Below are 15,042 nucleotides of genomic sequence, written 5' to 3' on the forward strand. Positions count from 1 at the left end.
GTATCTGACATACATCGTGAGGTGCTTCAACCATTTTGTGGAGTTCGGGACACGCTCAGTCTCAAATGACAGAATATAAGTATTTGCACAGCATGGGGCCATGGCAGCTCCATGCTAGTACCTGAAACCTGTTGGTAATAGTCATCCTTGAACTTAAAGACGTTGTTCATCAACACTAGCTTTTGTAATTTCAGATTAAACACTTTGTCACTTCCGCAACACCTTGTTTGTAATTGAAGCCATTCAATTCCTGCTTCATGTACGATGTTAGTGTAAAGTGACGTAACATCCATGGTGAATAAGATGTCACTCCCTACCTCAAATTTAGTACCTCCCAGTTTCAACAGGAAATCCATTGTGTCCTTGATGTATGTTGGACTATTTTGGATCAAAGGCTGAATTAATTTATCAAGATATTTGGCTCATGGCTCTAGCGCGCTTCCCATAGCTGCAAAAATCGGTCTACTTGGAGGGTTTATTAAGCTCTTATGTATCTTCGGCTTATTTATATAAATATACAGTGAAGAATAAATGTACTTAAGATACCTAAGATACCATGACATTACACACAGTATTACTGTGCACTGTGGGGTGCCAATTCTCATGTCTGTGAGTATTTGGGATGCCCACACAGCTAATCCGTGGTTACTCGGAATACTGGAATCCCCAAGTAAGCTGGTGGATCAAGAGTGCCACACTCGCACGCGGCCATGGCAACGAAGTGTATATCTCTGCGAGGCTCTGAACAGTCCGGCTTAAACGCTGCCCGGTCCTGCTCACAGAAGGAACGCTTCACTGTGGTAGAGTGAGGTAAGGTTTTTACGTTGCTCGAGTGATTATTAGATTAAGCATATGAAACACCTTACACACCAATGGCCTTATCCTTGGAATCTCTGATGTTTAGTACTTAGCGCAATTGCTTTTTTTTTTTTTTTTTTATTAAGTTTATTGAATTTTATAGAAAACATACAAGCAACAAACTTATCAGCATTGTAATCGTAGAACTCATTGCATAGAATCCACACCCCATATCCTTCCCCAACCTTCACAGAATCTAAAAAGCAAAACAGGCCAACTTATTATCACATGTCATCCAAAAACCCACCCCACATATCATCAAACAATTTCAACTTTTTGTTCCTGCGAAGGATAACCATCTCAATTCTGGACACTTGCCTCAAGTCCTCCACCCATTCTGAACAGGTCGGTCTCTCATCACATTTCCATTTTCTCAAAACAATTTTTTTCGCAGAATTTGTAGCCCTAAAAAACCAGCATTTCTGTGGATAAGTGAGATCTTCCACTTTATCATCCTCACCCAAGATGATAGTCTTATAATCAAAATCCTCTTGCAGTAATAGAACCTCATTAATCTTTTCAGTGACACTCCTCCAAAATGTCCTCAGTTCATAACAGTCCCAGATCAAGTGTTCAAAGGAGCCGACATCATGCTTACACCTCCAACAGGACTCTGAGTCAATCATCCTTCTCGCATAAAGTCTTTTTAGGAAGAATCTCCAGATCACTGGGGTGAAGTGTGTGAAGGATGGGGATGGAAGGATAGTATGTGTCACTGCACATATTCAGGATGCTCAGTATTGTTTCCGCAATATATATGCTCCGAATGGGGGTGATGGTAGTTTTTTTGTAGCTTTAACGCAAATGTTGCAGATGTAAATGCGATTAATGTGATTTTGGGAGGGGACTTCAATGTGGTTTTAGAACCTGGACTTGATAAAAGTGTGGGGGGTGTGGACAATGCCAACGCTCTGAAAAGAACAGCATTAAAGAGACTAATTGATGAATGGAACCTCACAGATGTTTGGAGATTGCAAAACCCTTCTACGAGACAATATACTTTCTTCTCTGCAAGGCATAATGCTTATTCGAGAATCAACCTCTTTATGACCTCTGGCCTCTGTACACAATCATTCCAAAGGGGTAACATCGGATCACTACTTGTTTTGGACCATGCTCCAATCTCCATAGACTTGCGATTGACCTTCCCGGTTCCTAGGTCTAACACCTGGCGGATGAATGTCTCCCTCTTGGACGACGATGAAATTGTGGACAAAATTGTTCAAGAAGCGAGATTTTTTATATCTGTGAATTGGACTGGTGAAGTCAGGGTGGAGTTTGTGTGGGAAGCCTTCAAACATATATGCGAGGATTGTTGATTGGTTTGTCCAGCAAAAAGAAAAAAATGAGAGATGCAGAAGTGAAAAAGCTTATTGTGGACATTCAGGATCTTGAGAGAAATAATATGCAAAACTTTTCAGATGAGACAATTAAAATATTGAAGCAGAAAAGGAGACGATTGGAAGATTTGTATTCTTCGAAGGCTGAGTGGTTGCTTTTTAGAACCAAAAGCAACTACTATGAAAAAGGAGAAAAATGTGATCGACTTCTGGCACATCGGTTGAGGGTTATGGACAGTGGCAGATCTGTCAATGCAGTGGAAAGACAGGATGGGTTGGTGACTTTTGATCCTGTGGAGATTAATGCAGCATTTCTGTTGTATTATAAAACCCTGTACTCTTCAGAGATCAACTTATCTGAGCGTACAATTGGTCAATTCATTGATGACTGCCATCTGAATAAAGTGAGTTTGGAATCCTTGGAGTGTATGGAAAGAGATTTGAACGTGGAGGATCTCAGGTTGGCTGCTTATGCGCTGAATTCTGGGAAGTGTCCCGGATGGGCTACCAGCTGAACTTTTCAAAATTTTCCCAGAAGAGGTGTTTGCTTTGATGCTAGAGATGCTGCGCGCCTCTTTGAGGAATGGGTGCCTTCCAAGTTCAACAAGACATGCTTCAATCTCCGTTTTTCTGAAGGAGGGACGATCACCAGTGAAAACTGGCAGCTATAGGCCGATCAGTTTATTGAACACGGACAACAAGATTTTCGCCAAGGCGTTAGCTTTGAGGATTGAGAATGCGCTGATGGATATCATAGATGTAGGCCAATCTGGATTTGTAAAAGGCAGACATGTTTCAGAAAATGTGAGAAGATTGTTGCTGACACTGTATGAAAGCAAAGAACACCATAATGATGTGGTGATGTTGTCCTTGGATGCTGAGAAAGCTTTCGACCGTATTGAATGGACATATCTTTTAAGTACATTGAAAGGCTTTGGTTTTGGAGATACCATGATCGGATGGATAAGACTGCTGTATTCCCGGCCGACTGCTTGTGTTCGGACTAATGGCATGGACTCAGGCATTTTTGAACTTGGGAGAGGGACGAGGCAAGGCTGTCCACTGTCGCCAATTCTGTTTGTGATCGCCATGGAATTGCTGGCTGTGAGGATAAGAGAAGAGGATAGAATTGAGGGCGTACGCTTTGGTGCAGCCTCCCAGAAAGTTTGGTTGTATGCGGATGACATTCTGGTGGTGGTTCAGAATGTGGAGAGCTCCATTCCTGTGCTGATGGAGTTGATCGATGTGTTCAACAAGGTTTCTGGATACAAGATCAATTGGACCAAGTCGGAAGCGCTGCCGGCATCAACCACTTGCACTGTTTTGAAGATGCAGGGTTTTCCCTTTAAGTGGTGTCCGAATAAGATGAGATACCTTGGGATTTGGCTAACGAATGATGTCTCGAAAATAATGGATGTCAATATTACACATGTGATTCAATCTTTGGAGGTGGACCTGAAGAGATGGAATGCACTTAAATTGAGTCTCTGGGGGAGAGTGAAGGCCATCAAAATGACATCAACACCGCGAATCAACTATGTGCTCAGTGTGCTTCCCCTGGACGTAAAGAAGGGCCATTGGCGGAAAAATTGAGAGTTTAATCCAGTCTTTTCTCTGGGAGAACAAACAGCCACGCCTCAGATTGTGGAAATCGTAGCTGCCCCAAGACTGTGGAGGTTTGGGGGTTCCTGACTTTGAGAATTATCATTTGGCCTTTGGAGCCAGGCATCTGGTTCCATTTATTGAAGATTCGGAGGATGTTTGGACGCTGGCGGAATCAAGTAGTTCTTCTCCGTTGCCGCCTAGGGCCATACTGTCCACGGTGGATGGATCTGGTTATCGCTCATTTCCGCCGACAAGATTCCTGAGAACTTGTTGGAGGGAACTATGAAAGAAAAGTAAGCGTAAGGTATGTGATAATGATTACATCCCCATCTGGTTGAATCCAGGTATTTTGCTGAATGGGAGGCCGCTATTGTGGTTGAACTGGCTCCTGAGTGGTGTACTATGGTTGAGTGATCTGATGGAAGACGGCAAATGGATCAGCTATAGAAGACTTTCACAAATTAAAGATCTCAGAGACTGTACAGTGGGTGAATACAGAAAATTGAGAGGTTTGCTGCGGAACCAGAGAACTGTTGATGGTGGTGGTTGGCAGTTATGGCTACCTGAATATAAGACATTAGGTGGTATGGCGTCCAAAGTATATAGAAATCTGAGCCAACAGTACACGCCAGCAGAGGGGTTGTTAACTAAGTGGTCTGAGGTCCTTGGCTCTGATATGACTGTGGAGAGGTGGAGGTTTCTTTGTAAAAACGTAACTCTGACATCCATTAATCTTGGAGAACAATGCCGCCAAATCAAAATTCTTAATAGAGTGTTTTGGACTCCCCAGAGACTTTATGCGAGAGGTACTTAGCGCAATTGCACTTATTTTAAGAATCATTTCAGATATGGATATTAACAAGAGGACACTCTCATATTTATGCAGGGGTGCTAACCCCTATATTAAATTAGATTTAAAATCCTTGTATGGGATATAGACTAATATGCACTGGCATAATGTTATTACATCTTTTAAAATCTAACTTTGCAGTTGGAAATGACACTGATTAGACACCTTGTGTCATCTCTCCTAGGTCACTCCTTAGAGAGAGACAAAAGCACCTCTGAAGCAGGACATCGAGTTTGGCAAACACAAGACCACGGGAAGGTTACCTATGGTGTGAATTCCAGGAAGTTTACATGCACTGTGTGTATATTTATTCTTGAGAGGAATGGAATGAAACCATTGATTAGGCCACCATAGTGATCTGTTATATTGTCTCATGTAGGTTATCAAACAGTGTGAGCGAAGAAGAAACTGGGTCACTGAAACACCAAAGATATTGTTATAGGTTGGAATGAAGAATAACCTGGTGAGGTTAGTCATTTTTAGACATACCTAAGTAGTTTAAAAAGGACAATAATAAATTAAGTATATTAAAATACACATTATGAGTGATTTCAGGTACACAGATGAATGTGAAATTAGGTCACAAGTTAGAATGACATGTTGAACAAGCCCTGATAATTGATGATATATCCAAAACTCGTCAGCTAATTGCTAAATAGTTTTTTTTTTGGTGAACAAGAGTCTTTTAATAACTTACATGAATATGTACAAAAGTACTGGCGAATTGCAGAAGCATTGCTTTATCAGGTGGCTACTAACATAATCTCTAGGATAAAGAGGTATTCTACCCACTGGCCACATTAGGCCAGTGATCCATTTGGACCAACCCAATCCCAGTGAGATGAGAGCAGCAAAAAGCCAATAAGATACATTCAAATTGCACATCTTTCTATAGATGAACCAAAATGTGTCTTCATTCAGTTCTCAACACAGGGTGTCTCAGAGTAATGTGCCAAAAGGAACAGCCAACCAGAGCACAGGCCGCCAGAACAAACCTGTCCCCTGGGTACTTAAAGTTACCAATGGAGAGAGAATGGAATCATGCTATGTATCAGAAAAAGCACAGGGAAGTCCAAAACAAAACATCATTGCTGATATTGAAAAGTTTCTCTTGCACCTTCTGTTGACGGTGACCAAAAAGCCAATATCAAGCAGTTTTCAGTCTTACTTTATTCCCACTTGTGGCCCCTTTTCAATGGGATTACTTCACTGACAAAACGCACTGCTTCAAAACTACCTTTGTCCCCTGAAATGATTCGACATCCCCCATACACTTCTAGGTGCCTAAATGGCAAGCTTAGCTGCTCCTCACAAAGTGAAATCTACTAAATAATGCAAAACAGGCACCAAAGCACCTGAGGCGCCCAAGTACATCCATACCAAACTATAAGACCACACACTGCCTGATAATGTCTCTAGAATGAAAAGGAATGTAAACACTGCAACCTACATTCCCACAAATCCAAAGCATAGCATAGGAGTCATTCCGTTTATTCGACTCTGCTCATAATTAAAAAAAAATAGAAATAACGTTTACTTTACACTATTTATATATTCCCCTTCACTGCCAATGTCTTCATAAATTCTATCCAGGAACCTGTTGCATCTGGCCTTAATGGCTCTGTGAAATTGGGAGACCGCGACAGATGACTTTTGCAAAATATAAAATGGACACACATTCTTGAGCAAAGCCTGGTGCATAGGAGGGATGTGACATGAGTCTTGAACACTCCACTTGCCTGTTGCTGTACCCAATGCTCTACACTGACCCAAGACATGCAGCACAATGCGTATACATAAGAGTACCTGAGATCAACACAAAAGGTACACTGAAAATGAAATGTAACAAGGGATTTCCATCCAAAACACCAACTCTCAGTGTGTTACCAAGTGTAATATGAGTAACAAAGTCCTATAGGCAGAAACCGTAAATCTAAGCTGTACTGGTCTTTGCTTCTAGTTAATCTCCTGTACACAGTGGGCTTGCTATCCCAGACATGCTGTTCAAAGCAGCCCACATGTTTTCATATATGTATATCATCTATTGTACCTTACACAATCCTAGTCTCTTTCTACTTGCTCACCGTCACATATACTAGGTACCTAGTCCATAAAGATGTGAGAGCCACACCAGGGTAGCCTCATCTACTAACAATGACTGGCTTCTACAGAAAAAAGTTCACAACATAAGGGATTGAGGGCATCACAGGGGAAACATGCAAGTTCAGAATCTAAATAATGGAAAGGCTAAAGGGAGTGTAGGGCTTCCACAGAACCCCCCCCCCCTAACCCCAAAGGCGATAAACTCCCAGTACTGGCAAATCACAAAGTATACAATGATAAAGCCGCAAAGAGTATAGACTGGAGAATCATGGGTTGATCTCACAAGTGCAGACTGCACCCAGAAAAACAAGGTCTTCTGGGCTCACATATTTTGCCAATTCCAAGAATCGAACCCAAAGGGAGAGACTGTGCGTAGCATCAAGAGTCTCCCCAAGGTACATACTGCACAGGGATGAGGTTGGTACAAACTGCATCTAATCCCTAAGAAAGTCCCACTAAACAGTGCTGTGCACAAGAGCTTAAGTACAGACTTCATCTAACCATGTGAGACAGTACTCTATAACAGAATTATTTGCCCAAATGTTCAATACCAGTTAAAGAAGGAACACTGTGGGATGTATTTACCCATGCATCCGAGCCCTACCTCAAAACTGTGCAGTACTGACATGGAAAACATCATGATGGCCAGAGCTTCCCAGAAAATGCACAGGGAAATGCATGAAGAATAGGCTCCCACCCATTTTTGCCGATGTTATGGGCACAGAAGGACACTGCCTAAAACCACCATTGGACTACCCACACAGTAGTCTGAAACCATTGGGAATGGCAATGCTGATTGCCAAAAGCAAACCCATAACTGTTGGGAATTCATTTTCTTAAATCCCAAAAAGGGGTGCAGTACCAGTACTCACCACTATCCAAAAGCCGGCGTTTTAAAACCACCAGATTTTGTAGAAAACTGAATAAATTAACCCAAAACAGGCCAAAGAAAGACTTACTGAGAGGTGGATCCAATGTAAAGTTATATTCTGAAGTGACTTGAAGGTTTATAACAAGACTGGCTGCGCTGTGGATTTCAGCAGTTTAAGTAAATTTGGACTGAAAGACACTAAAAAAAATCTAAATGTTTAAATTGACTGAGTGACCTACTTTTGAGTGTCACATAGGTTGCAATTGTTTAAATGTCATAGTTTTAAACTTAGAATCAGCCTTCTAGCTGCATATGTGAAAATGTTTAGTTTTATTTGAATGCAGAAACTGGGGAACAGAAATGACAGCTTAAAGAGATTCCAATTTGCCTGGCAACTACCCCCATCAGGAGTGAAACTTGAGTCACAGCTGTGTTCCCAGGCCTAGCTGCCCTTTTGCTGCTCACACTAAGGATATGCCATCTATCTGATAATTGAATTACCTGTGCTCTACAGGAGCTCTGAACAAAGCCTGTCTTGACTCAGGCAAAGGTTTTATTACAGCGATCGTAAAATGTAGCTTCCTCTTGGCAGAAGCTGGGAGGGGCACTGCCTGTGAGAGCAAGCTGGCTTGGCAGAACTGGATAAACCAGTATTTCTACCTTGTGCTGAGAGGAAACCACACCCCTTTGGAGCCAGAACATAACTTTAAAAAGATGGATCATTCATAGAGCGGACATGTGAAAATTTTATAAATGATACCATAATGCTTGTGATTTTTCTGCCCACAGTTTAAGAGGTTTTTAGAACCGGTGGTATGTTCAGGGGGGTGTTAGCGGAAAAGTGGATATTACTCTAAATGTATGCATGTTAAAAATCTGAAACTTCATCAGTTAATGTCCATACTCCCTGCGCACATGTATGTAAAGTTGGGTCAATGTCAGAAATTGAAAAATCAGTTAAAAAGTCAATTATGTGCCATTTCTGAATGCAAGCTCTTAGAAACAGCAGATTTGGACAGAGACCTGGCTAAATTCAGCCACACCATGTATATGTAATTTCAAGCAACTGTGTAACTGTGAAATATGTCTTTTATTATCAAATATAGAATGTGTGCAATCTGACAGAGGAGTGTCCTATCTGCAAGCCATAAAATGACATCCCTCTGACTCACAGTTCATTCCCCAATCAAGTGGGGAATGGAAATTTGACCAATGACAAGTGAGAGGGGCGAGTTTAGTTATGACCAAACACACACACCCACTTGCAGAACATATAAATGGACCACTGAAACTTAGGTAGAGACCTTCAATTCCATTTTCTGCAACGCGCTCTGCCGTACCATACAACATCCAGAGATCCAGACTTCAAATTCATCAACCTTCAGAAAGCCAAACTAGAGACTTCAATCTATCCAGAACTAAGAGACCAGACCAGAGAGCGGGCAGTTCCAGAGACCAGACGCTGTGCCCAGAGAGAGCCCAGTCTAAAACCCTGACCAGATCCGTGATGAGGCCCATTTAACTCAAGAATATAGTGTGAGTACCTAGAAAACTGTGCAGAACCAATCTCCTAGTTAAATAATATAATTCAATCTAGTTTAATTTAAGTAGAACTGCCTCCTAACTGTCACCTGTCATTTGTAAAGCTGTCACTTGTCATTTTCTAGTTGCAAGCTGCACTTGTCTTTTTGAACTTTAAAATTTCAAATCTGAAAAACGACCTTTATTTAATCGCTCATATCTCTGCGACCGTTTGTGCTAGAGACTTGCAGTAACTTTCATTTGAAAGCTTAGAATCTTAGCTTTGAATCGCACCAAGAACCACATTCCTACCTCCTATAGTTTTACCGCAATCGCGGAACACGCATCCGCGAATTTTACCGCAATTTGCAAATTTCTCCACATGTAAAATCAGCTGCTGCTTGCCTTCCATTTGCCAGAAATTCGTTTAACCTGCTAATCATTCCCGAATCATTGCAAGAGTGAGCCTGGACTAATATTAACTAGATACCACTCACCCTGAACCTCTGAAAGGGAATTAAAAGCATTTCCAGCATATTTCTCATCCATTGCTAGCACATATAAAAGCATTTGGGCCTGTGTTTTCAAAACTCCTATCTATTTTCTTTAAGCTTGCTGGGGATTGAACTGAATTACATTGATTGCATTTCTGAGAACTGTGTGCTTTCCTCCCATTTCCTTGCATTGCATAAAGAGGGGGGGAGTGGATTGCCAGAGAAAAGTGATTACATTGTTTTGTTGAAATCATATTGAGTATTTTCTATACTGCATTTCATTCATTCAACCTTGCATTTCCTTGAACCCTATAAAGCATTCTCTACCACATTATACTTCTGTACCTATTCACCTGTGTGCTACCTTATCCATTTCATGTCAACTCATTAGTGATTATAAAGAAGTGTGCTAGTGCCAGATTCTCCGTTGTTAATCTTTATCATATCAGATTAAGTGTGATATTCAATTATTAATTTATTATAAAGTGTGATATATATATATTTTAAATTATCAAATAAACCTTTTAACTTGCAAAACAGAACTACTTCTTGGCTCAGTGGGGTCAGGGGGATTCCAAGAGAGGGGTGTTATATAGGGGTAGTCATCCAGAACGCATGAACTGGACATAAAGATATATCAATAAGGGTTTTCATTCAGTATTATAGACTAGGCGTTGACTTAGCTGTAGTGTTGAATTGAATCCTCTTACAAATTGGGGGCTCGAGCCGGACGTTTGGGTTAGAATACCACTTGTGCAGCTTAATACAGTGTGCTAACTGACGGGATACATACATCCGGTCGGATCACCACGCTGCATTACGCTGTGAAGCATTCCTCAAAAGGGACACTCCAAGAAAAGTTCTGTCCTGCAAAAATAAAATACTAACTTCTGTAAATCAGGACAGAGACCAATCTCTCGAATGACGATCTTGGTAGATATGAAAATAGCCAGAGAGCACTTCTTACATAAACTATTTGTGAGAGGTGAATGGGCTGAGCAGGGCCAGGATGCCTGGTTGCAGGCCATCACGCGACAGGTCACTGAAACAGGGTCAGACTTATGGAGAGATCAGGGTCCATTACATGTGGCCCTGAGTGAACTATATATGGCTCCTAAAGCCAAAGAGGAACACAATAAGATTGCCAGGATAGCAGCATACCTGTACCTATACATGGGAGACATGCAGGATAGATGTGCTGAAAGCCAAAATCTGTCAAATAGGCAACAGGTGGTGTTAGAGAAGGTCCAATCGGACCTGGTCTCTTCTGAGCAGAGGCTGCAGGGGAGCCAGGAGTCAGAAAATGACAGCAGGCAGTACATCATTAAAATAAAAGAGGATATGGGCATCCTACAACAGGAAAAGACAGACCAGGATACCAGATTTCTGGCCCTGCAGAAGGAGCACCAAGACAGTTTGGACTCCTTACTGCAGAACCAGAAAAAGTTGGAGCAACAGATCAATTTCAACAGGGCATGCGCGGAGCAGGTAGTCACCCTGCAAAGCCAGCTAGATAGAGAGAAAGAGGAGAGCAATAAACTGATTCTGAAAGACCTGGATACCCAGGCAAAGTTTGATCAGGAGCGCCAGAAAGCTGGTGCCTTCCAAAGGCAGAGGGACGACCTGGCGGCACAAATGCAGGCTCTTGCATTGCAACAGGGAGCAGGGGCGGATAGAGATGAGGTCTGCTGGGAAAGAGAGATTCCTGACCATAACCGCAGGAGCCCTAACACCAGGGGCCTTCATCTCCCCCAGCCCCTGGACTCTACCACCCCCATGTCCCCTGGCGCACATGAGCACAGGGCCACAGGGATGGCAGATTACTATCCAGCTAAGAGTATGGGGCTCATAGGCCAGTACCACTCAGGAATGGAGGGGTGGGCATCCGGGTATGGGCACCCAAGTACAGTACAGTTCAATGGGGAACCCCAGGAGAGTAGGCCCATTAAGGGCATCCTGAAAACCTCTGCCCAGTTAGGTCAGTGGAGAGGGTACCCATCAAATCCTGGCAGCAAGGAGGAATCTGAAGACTCCTCTGAACTGCGCAGGACACAGGAGACCAGGTCCCCACATTCTGCCAGCCATTCCCAGGCTCGCAGAATCCGGGAAAACCTGGAAGAACAGACGGGAACCTCTGGGAGCAGTGCCTCTGAGTCCGAGGACGAATGGACAAGGGTTACCCGAACCAAAAAGGCCAATAAGGCAAAAAGGGCCTTGCTGAAGGACCCCTTAAAGCAGATTAAGGCGATCAGGAGCGTCATCACGCCTTACCATAAGAACGCTAAGTATTCTGTTTGGGAGCACTTAGAGTTGTTTGAACAAATGATGGAGACTTTCCATTTGAAGGACAGCCAAAGCTGTATTCAATATGTAAAGTGGACCTTCTCCCCGGAATACTCCAGTTTCTTTGCGGGGCTGGAGGACCAAAATCATTTAAGATGGTCCACCTATAAGGCGGCCATCTTGAAACATTTTTCTGTTCACAGAAATCCTCAAGAGGCTCGCAAGGCGGCCTACAATTTGCAATGTGGGGAGGATCAGGCCCCACAAGAATTTGTGCAGGAGTTAAAGCGTGCTTTTGCGCAAACCACCAGAAGGGTGCGCACAGATAGTAGAGAGTTCATTAATACGTTTTTCCATGCCTTGCCCAAATATATCATGACCCAGCTCGTGAGGGATTTTCACGAGAAAAGATCTTTAGACTGGGTCATTGAACAGGCTACCCGGATCTATGAGGTGCAGAAACCGGTAGATAGCAAAAGTAATGCCCAGAAAAACCCCAAAGCCAACAGCACCCCTGCTGCTGCCAAGGTGGCAGAGGTAAAGGTTACCCCCGTTTTGGATTTGGAGATGGGGGGGCCTAAAAACCTACCTGCACCTAATAATGCTAGGCCCAGAAGGTCCTCGGGTCAGTCACAGACAGGGAGCCAAGGAGGCAGCCCCACAAATGGGGTCCCTCGCTCTCCTGATTATGTAAGTCCCCGTTACAAGGGAAATCGACCCATCCTGGGTTATGTGTGGACTCCTCCAGCCCAAGGGGGGGGATCCACCCAAGCACCTAACCCAGGGAACTTCCCTCCAAACTTCCCACAGGAGGGCAGAAATTTACCAAACCCTGGGCAGAACTTTTTCCCCAGATATCCACCCGACTTTCAGCCCCAAAACCATCCATCCTTCTTTCCCCAATTCCCTGAGCCCAGACCACTGAATCCGGGAGAGGGGAGGCCAAGGGTGGAGGGGTACCCAAATCTTCCCAACCAGGGGTACTACCAGAGGAGGGACAGCTACCCTTCCCGGGATCAGCCCAGGGGAGAAAACAGGGCCCCGTATCAGCCTGAGCGGGTTTCCCAGTTAGAGCGCCAGGTTCAAAACATGGCGCGGGATATGGGTCACATACTGAGGGCTCAGCAGAACCCTCAGATCGGCATGCCGGCGCAGAACGTACCCAACTCTGGACCTGGTGCTCCAGAACAATGACGGGGGCAGCACCCTGATAACACACCGGTTCCCAGGGAGGAGGCACAAAGGGAAGGGGGGTGTAAAGCCTTGGAGGAAGCTTCCTTCCTCACTTGTAAACAGCCCCTGGAAACCCAGGAACCGGAAACAAAATCTCCTGCCCTTGAAAGTCGGCCCCCTAAGGAGCAGAGGGGGGGTAGGAGAAACAAAAGACCCAAACAGACTCAGTTTGAGGAGGAAGTACAGATCTTCCAATTTGAGGGAGAGGGATCCTCAGAGGATTCTGGGAAAAGGATCTACTCCTTCAGAGAGGGGGGAACTCCTCCCAAAGAAAAATGGGTCCCTAGGGATGCAAATCCAGACTGGGGAGATGTGGAGACTGAGCTACCGCCGCCCACCATCTCATCCCAGAACCAACAGCAAGAAAATCCCCTGGTTCAAACCCATCCTGGTGACTGCCTCCAAAAAGGGGGGGGCGGCCCAGAACCGGAGCCAGGGGAACCCACAATGGCTCTGATCTCCAGTTGCCAACTTTTTCTTTCAGATTCCCAAGGCTCTCCACAGAATTCTGCCCAAAATTCTTCTCTCGCGATGTCCAAAACCAGAAAATTAGCCCACCAGTTGTCCAAAAATGTACATTATCTGTGCCCCCTTGAGGAGAAGGAGGGAAGATATTATGCCAGGGGCAGGGTACAATCTCGGCACTGGTGGACACTGGATCTCAAGCTACCCTTCTGTCCAGAAGGGCCTTTGACGAACTGAATGCAGGAAGGGGAGAGAATTACCAAATTCCTCTCACCTCTCTTCCGGGACAACTACAGAACTTTGACGGGAAGGAAATTCCCGTTGAGGGGACTGCAGACTTGGACATTAAAATTGGGCGACATAAGTTGAAACACCCGGTCATAGTTGTGACCCCAGAGGGCACCCCTTGTTTACTAGGGAATGACCTCCTGAGAAGGTTGTCACCCCTAATAGATTGTGTAAACAAGGTCCTCTGGACCCAGACTAGCCGACCAATAAAATTAAAACAGAGTGTCAACCATGTTAGTTTAAACTGCACATGCCACATGGTTGAACAAAAATCTGACCAAGTAGAATTTCACTTCCAGAACAACCAGATTCCAGACGTGACAGTAATAGCAGTAGGACAACAGACTAGTGATGGGGGGTCCTCTCTATTTCTGAAAATCAACCTTCCTTCCAGTCTAAAGTGGTATTCCACGCTGGAAGGAAACACTCTGAAATTCTATACCAATCCACAATCTGAAACTCCTACTCCTATAGTCCAGAAAGATGTGAAATCAGCTCAGAGCCTGGCTGATATTCAGCAAATTGGAGAGCAGTTGTTCATCCCTGTTCAGTTAAATGATGGGAAGGACTCTGTTCTCGCTCGAGTGTGTGTGAACAACGGTAAGAGCTTCATCAGCGAAGCCATGTTCCGCCAACTCCCAAAAGATCCAGCCATTCCCACCTTCAAACTGATAGACAAATGGGAAATGGACCTGGAAGCACCTAATTCCAAACATCTCCTGCCAAGCAGGTGTATGCTCAAAATCTCCATTGGCAACAAGAGCATAGTCCACAATTGTTGGGTCGTGCGAGACGTCCCTGCCGCCTTTTACTTAGGCAGTGACATTCTCAATCGCTTTGCCATTAGTTTGGACCTAATAAACTTCAAAGCTTGGTCCCGATTAGCGGATAATCCCATGGGCTTTGATGATCCAGAAAAAGCATTTAGGTCAGCTCAATTGCTACCTTATGCAGTTGAAATTCAGATCAAAGAGGAAGTCACCATCCCAGAAAGGACCCGACAATTCTCCCTGGAAGTGAAAGTTAAAAGAGGACAATATTTGCAAAACCCTGATGCTTACATACATCTAAATGCTTCTCTCCAACTGCAAGGGTTAGGGGTCAACCCAACTCCATTAGTCAACATAGAAC

Source organism: Ambystoma mexicanum, chromosome 7p, assembly GCF_040938575.1.
Source record: "Ambystoma mexicanum isolate Mex_15411 chromosome 7p, UKY_AmexF1_1, whole genome shotgun sequence".
Classification (NCBI taxonomy): domain Eukaryota; kingdom Metazoa; phylum Chordata; class Amphibia; order Caudata; family Ambystomatidae; genus Ambystoma; species Ambystoma mexicanum.